The sequence below is a fragment of the Polistes fuscatus genome, unplaced genomic scaffold (genome assembly GCF_010416935.1).
Source record: "Polistes fuscatus isolate 324 unplaced genomic scaffold, CU_Pfus_HIC Scaffold6, whole genome shotgun sequence".
NCBI classification, from domain to species: Eukaryota; Metazoa; Arthropoda; class Insecta; order Hymenoptera; family Vespidae; genus Polistes; species Polistes fuscatus.
Window position 1 is genome coordinate 12,859,371 of NW_025113140.1, and position 14,322 is coordinate 12,873,692.

The following is a 14,322-nucleotide window of genomic DNA, read 5'->3' on the forward strand; positions in this document are numbered from 1 at the left end:
CTAGAACGGGAAGTTATGATCGTTCGAAGGTTAGGATTCGTCGACGTGCGTGAAGGTTTTTTTACGAGGAGGGAAAGACAAAAGACTGCGAACACCTTGTTTTTTCAGATCACGGGGGGTAGCAACGAGATTTCGTACAATCTCAGGTATATATCGGGTGTCCGATTATCTACAATTTATTATATTTAATATTTCAATTAAATGGAACGTAATAAACAAATAGATCGAATATTTTATTTCCATTTTTTCTTAAAGCAAATTCATTCGAAATTATTATGCTCAACGAATTTCTTGATAGTAAATCCAATATCTTGAACAGATTATTTTGAATCGTCTTAAGTATATATAACAAACATCGACAAGGACGTCTGTTTATTGAAAATAAATATTATATGTTTATTTAAATATCATATATTCGAAAATAAATATACTCGTGATTGTAATTTTCAATTTAATTTCTATTATATATCGTCTAACAAAAATTGTACGATCATCGATCATGGTCAACTCGTGTAGTTTATAATTAAAAAAAAAAAGAATACCAATGTACGTACGTGCTAATGGATTGGGATAGTTCATTTTATCGATTGTAGAAAATTAATTCATCCCTTTTGGTCCTATCCCTTTGTGAACAATTGCATGAAATATCTAACGAACCGTTCCTAATCTTAAAAAAAAAACCACTTGAAAACATATATTCATTTAACTTAAATTTTTCGTTATAAACAAACATTTGATTTCGCGCGAAAAATCGTACTATCGATCGTAAAATTGTCGGTTCGAGTAAAAAAATAACCGTTACGAATTAATCTTAAATCTCATCGAAAACTTTTACCAAATTTCGTCACTTTCAACCGCGTATTTTTGACACTACTATTACAAACGTCAATACGAAAGATAATTTTCAGGTGGCAGCACCGATATCTCATCATTATCTCATATATTCTATTTTATTTCGATTACTATTATTCTGTAATTAATTGAAATGATGAGATTTCAGATTTAGTTAAACGATTCGCATATTGTTATCATTTTCCATTCTTTATTTTTCTTAGTTGATATATGAATAATTTTCAAAATATCCACTAAAATACAGAAATCAATTATTCTGCATACTATCTAGATAGAAATGAATATGCACATCCATTAATTTTCATTGACAGATGAATTAGGTTGAAACGAGAGTTATAACTTTCGAATATTAAATGAAAATTTCTTACGTTTATTGTGTTGAAACTTTGCTTTGAAACTGTATAATAAATTGTTGTTATAAAATTTACTTTGGAAATATAAATAAAAAAAAATAAAAAAAACGCACGAACTTATGGTAAACCCTAATAGTTTTAGCATCGAGTAATATCACTGTAAAATATTTAGCTCCACTCGATTAAATCGAATCTCTCCTGTGTGGTTAACCGGAAGTCTGTCCTTGACTCGTTGAGGCTTTGCTTCCGTTATCGGTCAGAAAGTTCGTGCTAATTCAAAGCAGAAGTAGAATCGTAGGTTCGACGACACGAAGAGTTAAACGCTAACACTTTCGAACTAATTTTAGTTGATCTTTCTCTGTTCGTGATCAACATACTCGAACGAAAGAACGAACGAGAGAAAAAAGATGAAAAATGGAATGCACTTTAACATGTTCCCTGCCACGTGTATTTAAAATGCATTTCTACGCCAAGCTGAATTTTAAATTGAGATATTTTCATCTACAAGTTATTGCTGGTAACACTGTCTTATGTGACGTAATGATATTTAAACCAATTTTTCAGTCGTGCACCGACAACGTTACACGCAGCGTGGTTAATTAATTACATGTAAATTATAATAGTGAAACCGCAAAAAAACAGGTGACAACCTTTTGCAATAATTACCCTAGTAAACCATACCTATGGATTGATCGTTTTAACAAAATTCATCGCTACGTGAAAATATAAGTCAAATTTATTCCATTTTGTATTCACTTTTGTATATAAATTTTATTTCAATTATTCTAAGTGAAATAAATAAATAAATAAAAAAGTAAATAAAATATTTATAATTATGAAAATAATATATATATTCTTTCAAAAACAAGAGAAACAAACCAGATATTTATAGAAAATGACTAAATTTGTGTAGAAAATGGTACACGTAGCCTAGAAATGACATCTCCTCATAAGTATAATAGGGGACATTTTAATAAAAACGAGCATTTGACATGTTATTCCTCAACTATAAGTTACTTGCAATTCCTTTTTTTGCTTCTTATATCCGATTAGTTATTATTTTTAGCATGTGATCTACACGATCAGGACGCAGAGTTCTTCGCGAGTATCCAACGAGAAGGATTATTTCTAACGAATATAATAGAGAAGAAAAGATGAAGAATACTATGCCGGTACATTAGGTCATCTTGCCTTGCTTGCTTGCTTGCTTGCTTGCTTGCTGTTACGGGCTTGGCACGCATAATGATCGGCTGGTTGTTTCGTTCTGTCACCAAAGACAGTAGATTCAAAGTGTCGATCCTTTTACAATCGACACCGTATATACCGCACCTTTTTCTTTCTTCGGTACTCATCGAAATGGTATGCCTTAATATCACTGAACTAACGAAATATTTTTCTTCAATTGATAAACCAGTTCGTGTCATCGATAAATGGACCCGTTTATATTGAAAGTGGTGTAAGTTTATTTAAAAAACAAAATTAGATATCACGTAATTCAGTTATACACTTTTTATTTATAACTTATAAGTATCTAATTTCTTAAAAAATGTCAATGCTTTGTCCAATTTAAAATTGGCCGGTTAAAGAAATTACATAAGCATCGATTATGAAAGTGATGTAAGTCCAATTTCCATAGAAAAAAGAAAGAAGAATTTTCTTCATACACCACAGGATTATTATGATATTATAAAACAATGTAGGCAACATAATGAATTTATTTGACATTTAATGAAACGAGAGAATTTCGTTTTACATTTAGTTTTCGTACAGAATTTAAGATTTTAAATTTATCACCCATATGAAAATTGAATTCTCACGACCGATAAATATGAATCAGAAATAATTGTTATAATGATTTGACGTAATAAAACATAATTATATAAATGATCAAATGAGACTTTTTTTTTAAAAAAAGGTTTTATAGTTTTCTGAAAGATCAAACGAATAATTTTGCAATATTTTTCTATTATCCTTATCGTCGTGAGTTAGATGACAAAATCTTTACATCAAGTTTCATTCTATCAATATACGATTCATTTATTATCCATTTGAAGTCTGATGACATAATCTGTGTTATTGCTATTAAGTAAGAATTTATGTACCTCTAATCTGTTTGTTTAGTAAATTATTAAACAATGTTTTATTATAATTCGTATCATTTTTCTTTTTTTTTTTTTTGTTGAAATAAAATCGAATATTAATAATCGTTAGATTAGAAAGATAATATAGGAAAAAGTGATGACAGATACGGAAACTTTTGGCACACGATTGTCGTAGAATATTTTCTTTTAATCAAAAAGGATAACGAGGAAAGATTTTTCTTTATGCAACATATGTTTGTACATAAAACATACTTTACGCGTTACTTATGGTATACCATTGGAAAATAACGAATCTATATAAGAGGAAATAATATTTAATAAATTTCACGATACGTTTATCATCTAATATGAAAAAAAAAAAAACAATATAATCGATGACTTGGAAGTTATTGTTAAAACTATGACTCTTCTTTTAGAGGCCTATATATTTTTATAAGGGTCAATGAAAATAAACCTTTAAGTCTGGACAATATCCTTATATTCAAATTTATTTCCAAGAAAACTATGTGAAAAGTCTTGAAAGAATGATCGTCATCATCATCATCAGCTTCCGTTCGGTTCGTCTGCCGCGGATAGATCATGCGTGCGTCACCCTAACGCGGATACGAGACGGTAACAAAGTAGCACAGATCTCCGGTAAAAACGATACGTTAAGAAGAAGAAGAAGAAAAAAAACAAGAGAAAAAATAGGAAATAAAAATACAACAACAACCGATAACAAAAGTTGAATTCCTAATTTTAGTGGGGGGGGGGCAAACATCTCGATGTTTTTCAATTTTCTTACAACAAACGGCGTTCTAAACAACATCCATTGATTCTATGCAATGAAAACTTGCATTTTCTATTTTTAGACAATGATTTTCTACTGCGTCATTATTTTAGTAGCTTAAGGAATCACCGCTGTTGGTATTGTGTTACGTCAATGCGAGCAGAAAATATTCATAGGATAATTTTAGTTGTGAAATGATAATTAACAATATAAATGTTAAGGGGGAAGCAAAAGTTCGTGCATTTTTTAAATTATTATTTCCAAAAGAAATTTTACAAAACAAGAAAAAAAAGAAAAGAACAATCCATTATTATGCAGTATCGAAGTAAAGTTTTAATGCAATAAAATGCACGAACTTTTGCTTGCACCATAACAATAATCAATAAAACTCGTCTCGAATTCGTGAACTATGAAAAAAGGGCAATTGTATAGTTAAGATGAAAAAAAGATATATATATATAGGAATACAAAATTTTTCTAAGCAAAATGCGGCTTACAATTGTGTCGTTTTTCTAACGTTCCAATCGTTTTTAATGATTCGTTTGATGGGATAGAAGAGGAGGAGGGGAGGAATAAGAGGAGGAGGAGAAAGATTGACGAAGAGATCAATCGACATCAAGGCAAACGACTCGCGATCAAAACATTGTTAATTGGCCTGGCACGCACATAGTACTCTCTAATCAACGAGCTTGACTTTGATGTCACGTACTATAATGGCCTTTCGCCATTTCTTCCATCATGGATGCTTCACAACAGGATTTCTTTATCGTAACCTATCGTAAAAATGCAACGGGTTTAAACTTAATCCTGATCATGCAACAAAATTCTAATTTTTTCGATCAGGTTGGCTGAGTTACATGCAATAGTATTGTTACCGTTAATTTCATCAATTTTTAATTAGAATTAACGTTGCATTTCATTCGTTTGGAATATCGTTCAATCGAATGGAAAGAATAAGTGCATTAATTTATTGGATTGAAATTTGAGTTTTAATCCTTATTTGTCAACTTTTTATATTGATCATTTTCATTAGGTTGTAATTAGTTTCGGTAAATATGCAAAATAATGTTAGTATTGTAAGTATAACGTTATTGTTTGCAATTATTTATTTCTTTTCATAGAAGTATATTACAAATATATATGAGATTATTAATTATTTAATTAATAATTATTTATTAATGATATATTTATTGTCTTGTTACCTCTCACGTGACTTACGACCAATAAGAATTAATTACCATCGTGAATATACTTAACTAATTTTCTTTTCGTCTACGTGCAATAAGTTTCACTTATGTAATTAAATAATAATAAACAACAGGTAAACTCTAACGGGGAAAGAACAAATTCTGAAAGTCTCGAATTGATTCGTATGAGAGAAATCGTTTGATTTCAGTGACGATACTCGCCCACGCGAATTATCATGGTCTAACGTCATAAGTGCTACGTCATGCGTTTCTTGGATTTATCTTTAAACGTTATAAATTACGTGCAATGCGTTTATATTATTCACAAAAAGAAAAAAAATATCACCGTTTCTCTTTCCTTCTTATTCTATAAAGTTAAATCTTGTTACTCGTTACGAAAGAATGAAGAAGAAGAAGAAAAATTCCGAATCATCGAACACCGTACTTTCTTTGTGAAAGTTGTGTTTGAAAACTTGACTCTAAGAGTTAGTCACGATTTTTAGTATCTTCATTTTAAAATCATGTTATTCTTAGAATTTTTATATTCGATTCATTCATTATTTTTCGTATTCCCAATATCGTACAATTGATTCCAAATTTCTACACGTTACTCGAGTAAATCAAACTAATTATATTATCTTATCGAATATTAAAATAAAGATAAAAGACATTCGAGATGAATAAATAATGATCATCGTTTTGACTTACCTCGATAGAAGAATTCAGGATAGTTTTTCTGATAGTTCTTTTAAGGATAACGGAAAGCTTTCCTCTTCTTCAATCAAGTTCGGCGTCTGTAACAATAGAAGGAAAAGAAAAGTTGAGATTAGTTGTTTTCCTCCATACGCAAAAGTTTCGTTTGGGGATAAACCTGAGAGAAGAAAAAACACATATCATTCGGAAAATTTGTTGAAGGATTTATGCAAGCATATTGCAAAATATGTCGTAGATATTATCCTGTAATATTTATACTTTTCATTTCTCACTTCTACCATTTCTTTCTCTTTCTTTGTTTTGTAGAATATACCTTAGATCGCATCGTAGTTAGACGTTATGGTGTACGTCAGGTAAATCAAAGCGAAAGAACGATAAATAAAATACAAGTAAAAAAGAAGCTGTCATCCTTCGAGCAAAACTTGTATTGTCTCCGCTTAATGATACGTTTCGAATCAGCATCGAATCCTAGTTACCAGTATCTCGTGTCCTTCGGCTTGCTACTTTTCTATATTTTCTTTTTTTTTTTTTAAATAAATGATTTAACTTTTACCTTTATAGATAGACACAAATAATTTAATTAACAATGTTTTTATCAATGATCATACGATGTTAGAATAATTCAACGTAAAAATTATTATTTTCCAATAAAAAAAAATTAAATCTAAATATTACAAGGCATAAAGATATATTTTAAATCTTGAATAGTAATTATAATATACCAATTCTGATAATATATAAATTTCTATATATTTCTTAAAGTATCTAACAATATGATAAAAGAAAGTGTCAATTACTTTGAAATATTTGTCAAAATACTATTGACACATATACATGTTTGTTAATATAAATGCAAATAATATTCTATTCTGTCATTAAAACTATTAAATATAATTTATTATAAAAAATATGATTAATAAAATCAATCAACGAAACAAACACCCTACTAATAAACTATTCCAATCCTAATTAAACACTTCAACTATTAATATTTAACAATCAAAAGGGTTAAAAAGAGACAAACGTATAGGGTGAGAAATAAAAAGGTCAGAAAAAGATAGAGTAAATCTGATAGAAACATTCGTCTCGCTTCGAAGAAGAAATTCAACGTGAGCGTGGTTCGAAGTAGTATCAGGATACGATAAGAAATATACATCTGGTTCGTTCACTTGGTTCCAGCTAGCATGAAAGATTATCGAAACGAGATAGAGAAGAGTATCCTCTCCTCAACGAGAGAGACTGCACGGCACCTGCTTTCGTTTTCCAAGTAATCGCTCTGGATTTCGCAAGAGTTTGCTATGGCTGTTGGCATTTGTAAATTCTGCATCCGTTCGTGCTCTCCTGACAACGCATACCGAGAACGAACGAAGGTTTATGTATTAACCTATTACACATACACACACATACATATATACATACCAACGTTCGTACATCTTTAAACCATGTATGAACTTATTACATATACACATGTACTAATACATACACATATACATACGTACGTTGGTACATTTTAAAATTATGTATGAATGTATTACATATACATATACATATACATTTTGAAAACACGTATAGAATTAGGTATGTGTGAATAGTCGAGTGTGATAGCATCGGAAACATACCGATACGTAGCATCGTGAAACGACAGAGTTGAGAAAGGGTTGGGTTTTGAGATGCCGTCGGCAATGCGTAGAGATCATTTTCTTCCTATGATTCATCGTGGTGTCTTCGTCCTTCGGGATCGCATTGGCGAGAATCTCGACGGGGGATCGCACGATATCGCGTTACCCTTCTTTTCTCTTGCACCTGCGAGAACTCTCGATCGTATATACAAACACGTATCTTGTGTGTGAACATTCTTCATGAAATTCTACAAACGAATTTTACATTCCTTTTAACCCTACGAATATTCTATATTCTATTCTTTATATATTTAATAATATTTTATAATAATATCAATTCATATATAAAATATATCAAAATGTATACGTCATATTGAGAACTTCCGTTGAGAACGCGAGAGAGAGCGGACGCGTCGAAGAACGATTCCAAAAAAAGAGTAATAAGTGTATACGTCATATTATTATATTATATATATATATTTGATAAATTATTTATAACGTTCGGTGATATTGATACTCGAATCAAGAATTCATGAAATTTACGTTAAACAACTGCTTTTTATTACTTTTCTGTTTCCTGCACACTTAAAAGTAAGAATACAGAATTTATCAGCATCTGTAAAATGTTTCAAGATCACAGATCAATTTTTAGTATTCATAATATATTGTAAAATAATATGACGTGTAATAAATATTTAAATAATCATTTCGTTCATCCTCCTGATGTCAATTTTCGTTAAATAAATATCACGAAATAAAATAATATATAACATATAAATAATATATTTTTTATATTTTTATATTTTCTATCTACTCTTTTCATCTCATTCGAATAAATTATTAACATTTATGCGAATGGGTACGGTCAATCATTCATAAATTCGTTCCATTCAATGACCACATCGTTTCCTTAACTCGAGCCAGTTGTCATAAAGTTCCATTAATTCCTGCAATCAGTATCATCGATGACGCAAAACTCTTTAGTGATTTATGTCATCGGCACGCGCCAACCAATGACAATCGTTCTCATTACCTATACAATCATATTCCTAACATACTATGCAAAAAAAAAACAATAAAGTTTAACGATCAATTAACGAAAAGAAAAACCCAGGATTTTTCCCAATGGAAAAATATTAATGTATCACATGATGTATCACATTGATATATCTCCAGATGATTAGTATCGATTAAATTATGCTATCCAAAGTATCATAATTCTTACGTTACTTCGACGAAGATCATTTTACGTTAGGCCATGTGTTAATACTTTTCAATCGATAAGATAACAACGTTGATCTATCGTTACAACGTGCCGTCACAAATGTGTATCACAATTCTAATACTATCCTAACATCCGTTTAGGTACGTGATATTATCGTACCTTTCTAAAACCAACGATAAGACGAGTTCTTTCTTCTATGTGTATAAATTGTAAATGTATATGTGTAAATTATCTTTTCTCATTCTGTATCGTCAACTACTATACGATTTACGTGTTCTCCTATCTTTACTTTCAACGCGTAACCTACTCACGTTTCTTTTTTCGTACTTCATTCATACTGAAATGAACTTAACTGCACATCTTTGACAAAACGTATCGATTATCTTTAGTATTTTAACGGTGAAACTATTTTCTTTACATTAAATTCAATCAAATCGTTCGAACTCTCTAGCTACAAAATTTGCTGGAAATTTATACTTATAAGTTTATACTTATCATTATAACGTATCATGTTACTGATTTTTTTTAAGATTCAGATAATTATTAATTTGAAATAATGATTTCGTAAATATTCTTCAATCTACAATCAACGCATCTTGCAGTTTTTACTGTTAATTTCGGGAGAAAATTTCAAAAGTATCGAATAAATATTAAGGATGACAATAAAAAATATTATAACAAGTATTATATATTCATTCTATTTATTATAATTTTATTTTTTCAAGAGGGAGTTATAAGTAAGGAACCATTTTTTTCGATATTTTTACACAAAACTGAGAGAAAGAGAAAACGAAAGAATCCGGTATTCCCCGCCAATACTTGTTCGTGAAATATTGACTAAGAAAAAAACGAAAAAACTTTCCTAATTCCTCGGTCAAATAAGGAAAAAAAAGGAAAAAACGACAAATTTCGAACGGGGGTGGGGTGAATGAAACGTAACGCGCGTTTTTTTCGACAAGGAACCAACGAACGAACGAACTCTGTAAGGAGTTGGTGCCCGTCGTCGTTGTAAAGCTGAATCATGCTTGGTACGATTCCAGGAACGTTCCATTCATCTCCGAGCAATGTCTCGGCCAACTCTCGAAGGCGGTAGTAGTGAGTCTTGCTTGCGGAATCGAAGAACCTGCTTGCGGAAGGAACCGTCTTCGTTCTGACCCCATTCCAAAGAGGGTCGTGGCTTTTCAGGCCACGCGCTTACCAATAAAGATTCCATTTCATAATGCTTTTTTTCTCTTTTATTTTTATTTTTTTTGCCCTTTTTCTTTTACTTTTTATACTGAATGAGACAAATATGACAACGGTGTAGATTTTTATAAGTCATCCTTGTTTCAGAATAATCTAATAATCAGTCAAATGTATCTGAAATCAATGAAATTTCGGAATAATTTGATGGAAAGTGCTAATTTATTCTTATATTTCTTTCATCTCTCTTTTTCTTTCTCTCTTGTAAAGTAAATTATAATTGGCAAGTAATGTTTGTAATTGATCACATGTGTTAATCTCTTTCTGTTAAACTTAATTCAAATGTCTGAATAACATTGCGGAAAGTACAAACTCATTCTATTATTTGTTTTATTTATTTATTATTTCTATACTAGAGATAAAGAATGAAATTGGAAGGTAATGTTTCTCAGGATTCGCACCTGCGTCGGTTACTTGTTAAAAGAGTTGAATGAGATGTAACTTAGCACGTTTATTACACTAATGTAAGATTGTATATTCTCAAATAATGTCGTCATGATACTTTAACATTAAAAATACTGATGTGAAATTCAATATATACAAATTCCTACCATGAGCTATGTGATTCTATATTTTCATATAAAATGAAATTTTAGTCAATTGGATAATGAACAATATACAGGGTGTCCCACATAACTCTAGTCACGATTTTTCAAGTACTTGCGATAACCTGACAAAAAAATACTTTAAACAAAAGTTGATCTATTTTTGATTGACTATATATTGCAATAAAAAAAAGTTCGAACAAAATTTTTTTTGAATGTTTCTTAAGGCTACCTTTATTTTTTTAAATATCACTTAGTATTTTTGTCTTAACAGTATTATAGCCCATATAAATACGAATTCAACGATATAGTAAACTATGACCTTTGGATGACCTTGAAAGAAAAAAACAAATTCAACAAAAAATTATTTTACATGTTGCCGGCAAACAAAGGGCAAAAGTGCTTTTAAAAACAAATAACTTACTTGTTGTGTAATTTATTGTTACTTAAACAAAACACAAATAGTTCGCTTTATACAAGGTGCCACTCTGGGTACTTTGCAGCATACAGATTTCCTGCTTCACGTGCATTCCTTTTACATTCGTCAAATATTAGCAACTTGTCAACCTTTTCACTGTTAGTATACATTTTCTACAAGTGAACATTAAACTGTGATTTTCTCTTATGAATATACTTTTAATATTTTTTATACTCATAGCAAGCAGAGCAATGTGATCAATGCCTGACCCGTCAACTTTTCTTTCCCATTTTATGAACCTTTGCAGGACGATTTATAACTCGATAAGGTATTCTATTCGTAGGAAAAAGAACGTACTTTAATTTAATATAAAAATCATTACATCTCTGCTTGCTATAAGTATAAAAAATATTAAAAGTATATTCACGAGAGAAAATCGCAGTTTAATGTTCACTTGTAAAAAATGTATACTAACAGTGAAAATGTTGATAAGTTGCTAATATTTGGCGAATGTAAAAGGAATGCACGTGAAGCAGGAAATCTGTATGCTGCAAAGTACCCAGAGTGGCACCTTGTATAAAGCGAACTATTTGTGTTTTGTTTAAGTAACAATAAATTACATACATAAGTAAGTTGTTTGTTTTTAAAAGCACTTGTGCCCTTTGTTCGCCGGCGACAAGTAAAATAATTTTTTGTTGAAATTTTTATTTTTTTTCTTTCAAGGTCATCCAAAGGTCATAGTTTACTATATCGTTGAATTCGTATTTATATGGGCTATAATACTGTTAATACAAAAATACTAAGTGTTATTTAAAAACATAAAGGTAGCCTTAAGAAACATTCAAAAAAATTTTTGTTGGAACTTTTTTTTATTGCAATGTATAGTCAATCAAAAATAGATCAACTTGTGTGTAAAGTATTTTCTTGTCATGTTATCGAAAGTACTTGAAAAATCGTGACTAGAATTATGTGGGACATCATGTATATCTTATTTTATCTAGAAATAAGAAAGAAGTTGTACATTTTATGCATTTTCTCCGAACGTTAATTTTAATTTTAAACTCTTTTTAACAATCATAGCAAAAGTAAAAAAACATTTTACAAAAATCTAGACATATAAGATATAAGCCATGATTTGTTATAATAAAATATAAATCTAATTATAATTTTAAATCTACAGATATATATATCTAATTTTTAATTATTATTTATAAGAGAATTTGATTGTGTGCTTGCGTGTGCCATTGTGACATTTTAATGTTTTTTTTTAATATCAATGGAAAAATTGAAAAACTAATCAACATTACTTTTCTTCCCACATCTTTACAAATTATAGGACGAGGTCGTTTGACCGGTCATGATTCTTAATTTTGTATAATCCCCGTAATCTCAGGAAACGAGAGAAAATATTTATCTGAATCATTCCTTTAGAATTCGAAATTGTAGAGAAATCTACGGACGAGTTTCCCCTCGTTATTACTTAGCAAGGTGTAGGTACACGCCTATTAGTCACGATCACCGGCTTCTCATTTCGCTTACGTTTACTTTTTTGTTTTTCACTTTTTATTTTCTTCTATTCCTTTATTTATTTATTTCTTTCTTTCTTTCTTTTGTAAGAAAGAACTGCGATTCTGACATAAAATCTTATACCACTGATATTTTCGTGATCAAACTCACGTTTCATTCTTTTATCAAACGTCATTTAAAATGTGTTATTTAATCTACTATAAATCAATTTTTTTTTCATGAATAATAACCCCTAAATATAAACGAACAATGATTAAACTATTTTTTTAAAAGATACTTAATGTATTATCATATTTTAAGAAAATTACTGTTGATAATTGGTATGAAGAATCTATTATTGATTAGAAAATATTGTGTCTCGTAGGGGAAAAAAATTACATAAAAAATAATATTAATTTATTAATCCTTGATTTTAATATTATATGAACTTCATAGTATATTAAAATTAATTTACATAATTGCATTTTCTTACAAATATTGTCTCATATATTTCAACAGTTGAATTCAATTATAAAATATATAATTTTGTTCTAAAACATATGATCGAACAATAACAGACAAAGGTATCGTTATTTTCTGTTTTAATCATCGATTGGTAAACGATGATAATGCTTTATAAATCCAACGACGATACCTTGAAGAATAAAAAGAATAAAATCTCGATTCAAGAAACGAAGGTGAGTTTCCTCGAAGGAGAATCCTTCTAGTCGGATAAAATTACTTTATGATAGTGAAAACCATACAAGCATATCTTTCTTTATAAACTTTTAACGTCTGGACGTCGCACATTAAAAACAATCGCATTCGCATAAATAAATAATAAATTTAATGTTCTTCCCCTGTAAAGAACTAATGTTAAATCACGATAAAGATAAACGAATAAGAAAAAGTATATACGAACTATTACTTAAGTATCTATGCTCGTTGAATATTGATTAGGTTGCTACTACCACCAATCGAACAAATTCGAACAAATTTTTCGATACAAATGAAATGCATTCGAATTAGATTCAAATTTTAAAGCCCATTTTACAAAAGAAAATAATAAATAATGAAATTATCTCACGTTTAGCAACGATATAAATTACAAAATGTTTTGAGATAAGGATTCATATAATTGTCCAAAAAAAAAAAACAAAAGTAATTCAAATTAAAAACGTTCGAAGATAAAGTTTGATCTTCCGTTATAAAACGGGTCAACGTTTTACGTTGACTTCTTTTCAAATGGATTTTCGAAGTGGTCAGTGACGTGTCATCGAAGACACTTACATGTGTTGCTACGTTCTTAAGAACAACAACTCGCGTAGCATAAAAATTAGCATACCGGTTATGAATATTTTTTATTACAAGATTTTACAACGTCTCGTCAATCGGAAACGTCTGTGTTAACTATTTTCTTCTCAACGTAGAAAAATATCATTTAAATTTCACGATAAAAAAAGGCATTGTCACCGTTACCAACGATGACAGAATTCACGTTTTACGTTTATATTTAGGAAACGATACAAACCGAGCTCATGGTCAAGGTAACTATCCGCGTCTGACGATGACTAGCAATTCTGCAATTCTTTTCTTTTTATTTTTTTTCCTCTTCTCTGTATTTTATTATTATTATTATTATTATTATTATTATTATTATTATTTTCATACATTCGTTCAATCATTAATCACGAATACGAAGTAAGTTGAAGTGTAACACTTTTTTATAAATTAATTATTCCAATGGAACATCAATATTAATATGTTAAATTAAAAATAAAAAAAAAACA

The 14,322-nt window shown here is 29.6% G+C and overlaps 1 protein-coding gene across 3 annotated transcripts in view; it reads right to left on the bottom strand.

Moving 5' to 3' along the window:
- Positions 1 to 14,322, bottom strand: part of LOC122523166 — a 55,009-nt gene that overhangs the window by 27,749 nt on the left and 12,938 nt on the right. For 2 of the 3 annotated variants that reach the window (XM_043644797.1, XM_043644795.1), the window contains exon 2: positions 5,972 to 6,057. The gene's annotated coding sequence lies outside the window, so the exon portion shown is untranslated. Of the gene's footprint in view, positions 1 to 5,971; positions 6,058 to 7,596; positions 7,781 to 14,322 lie in introns of all 3 variants that reach the window. The other variant, XM_043644796.1, reaches the window with a different exon arrangement.